Here is a 2,204-nt window from a genome sequence, read left to right on the forward strand (position 1 = left end):
GAGGTGGGCAGCATGGACACGTAGGCCTCCAGAGAACCAGGAGGGAAAACGAACTCCCTCTCTCAGCCCTGTGGAGTCAGAGCTCTCCCCCAAGGGCTTTAACATCATCCCATGTGTTCCTCCTAACTCCGAGCTCAGCGGTCATCCCTCTGGCCCTGGGGAAACAGCACAAGGGGCACAGATTGCCCCGAGGATGTGTCTCTTTTCAGAGGTCTGTTTCCATGCTGTCTCTCCCACCCAACGCTCACGTCCCAGAGGTTCGGCATTAGCAGGATACAGGGGACACCAGAAATGTCAGAGACGTAGGCTGAAGGAGTCCCACACCGCCATCACTCGGGTCAGAGGCCTCGGCACACCTCCTACTCCTACCCCTGCCCCGGAGGAAGTCACAGCGAGGCTCCCCTAAGCCTCCCTCCTGAGAGCCTGCATGCAGTTGGCGCTCCATGCCTGGAACCCAAGAGTCTGGACTCTCCAGGGAGTGAGCGTTCACACAGGCAGCTTGGAGGACCTGGGCTTCCTTTCACTCACCCGCCCCTCAAGGAGATCATAGTCTGCTGGGGCTAAAGGAGCCTGAACGATCAGCCCATGAGCTTGGTGTTAGGCCAGGGGAAAGGTGTAACTTGCATCTATACAGGAGCCGAGAGGGCTGGGAAGAAGGGTACCCATCCCATCTGGGGTGGGGCGGGGGCAGTGGCTCAGAGCACAGGATGCTTAACTTGGTTGCCCAAGGAGATAAGAAGGCAAAAGGAAGCAGAGTTTATGGATGTGAGAGGAGGCTGGTGAGTGGGCCGGGCCCTGTCCTGAAGGACTGACTCCCAGGTACTGCTGTTGGACCCTCAGGGCAGGGTCAGAGGTCCTGCCCCTAGGCCACATGCATGAAGCAGAAAGTCCATCCAAGACAGGGTGGGAGAAAAGATGCCACAAGAAAGGCCCTGACTAGTACTCGCCACTCCCAGCAAACCCAGGGTCTCTAGTCAGACCCTCTCCGCTGCCTGCAACAATGAATACATTTATTTCTCCCTCTCCTCAAACCCAGCACCCACCTCTCACTCTCAGAGGACAACCTTCTTTCCCATTTGGAGAAAACTGAAGCCATCAGATGAGAATCCAGGATCTATAAGCCATGGCCCTTCCCTGCCATCACACCAGAGAGGACCCCCTCTCCTGTCTCCCCACGGAGCCCACTGCCCACCCCCAGTCTCACTGTCCCCTCCCTCTGCTGCTGTCTTAACCTCTCTCTCCCTTTCTGGGCCATTCCCACCAGTACCCAGACGACCACCTTCAACAAACTGGCTCCACGTTACCGTTCAACCACTGCCCATTCCTTCCCACAGCCAAGCCTCTGGAAAGCTATCTCTGCAGGCCATGTCCCCTTCTCAACCCCATCCACTTCTCAACTCTGTCCACTCAGGCTTCTCGGCCCCCTGACCACCCGAGTTTCTGGAATTCTGTCTTGTCAAGGCAGCCCGCCACACCTGGTCCTGACCTCACCTCATCTCTCCTTCCTTCCTGAGACACCCCTTCCTTGGCTCCTGTTGCTGCTCCTCTACTGCCGGAAGCCCTCAGGACTTTCTCCTCCTCCCCATCTACACTCTTTGCTAATGTGCACAAAATCAACTCTTCCTCCTCACAGACCTGCTCCTCCCTGAGGTGCTCCACTGACTACCCTGCTGCTCAAGCCAGAAAGCTGGGAATCAGCCTTAAAGTTTCCCTAACACTATTCCCCATTTCCAGCCACTGCAAAGTGCTATTGATCCTGGTTCTAAAGTACATCTCAAATCCCTCTTCCTCCATCTTTCCATCCACACCTTAATCCAAGCTCCACTCATCTCTTGCCTATACGACTGCAACAATACCCAAGCCGGTCTCCTTGTTTTCACACCAGTCCACTATCAACATAGCAGCCAGACTGGGTTTTTAAAATCATTATCTCAGATCCTAGAATCCAGCTTGAGATACACTCCAAAACCCTGAATTTGGCCTACAGCACACTGTGACCGGGCCCTGTGGTCTCTCCACCCTGCTCACTCCCTTTCTCAACCATCTTGGCCTTCTCCAGTTCCTTGACAAGCATACACACTTACCCACCCTTTGCCTTCGGATGCTGTCCCTCTACCTGGCATAATCCTTTCCCACACACATCCTTCTCTTTCAGTCTCCCTCGCCTTACTTCATCCACTTGACTCCACTCACCCTGGGTCCCT

At 55.1% G+C, this 2,204-nt stretch overlaps 1 protein-coding gene across 2 annotated transcripts in view; it reads right to left on the reverse strand.

Moving 5' to 3' along the window:
• The window catches only part of ST5 (suppression of tumorigenicity 5), a 75,519-nt gene that overhangs the window by 10,670 nt on the left and 62,645 nt on the right, over positions 1-2,204 (reverse strand). The gene's annotated exons all lie outside the window — the stretch shown is intronic.

Source organism: Bison bison, unplaced genomic scaffold (genome assembly GCF_000754665.1).
Source record: "Bison bison bison isolate TAMUID 2011002044 unplaced genomic scaffold, Bison_UMD1.0 scf7180017864503, whole genome shotgun sequence".
Taxonomy (NCBI): Eukaryota; Metazoa; Chordata; class Mammalia; order Artiodactyla; family Bovidae; genus Bison; species Bison bison.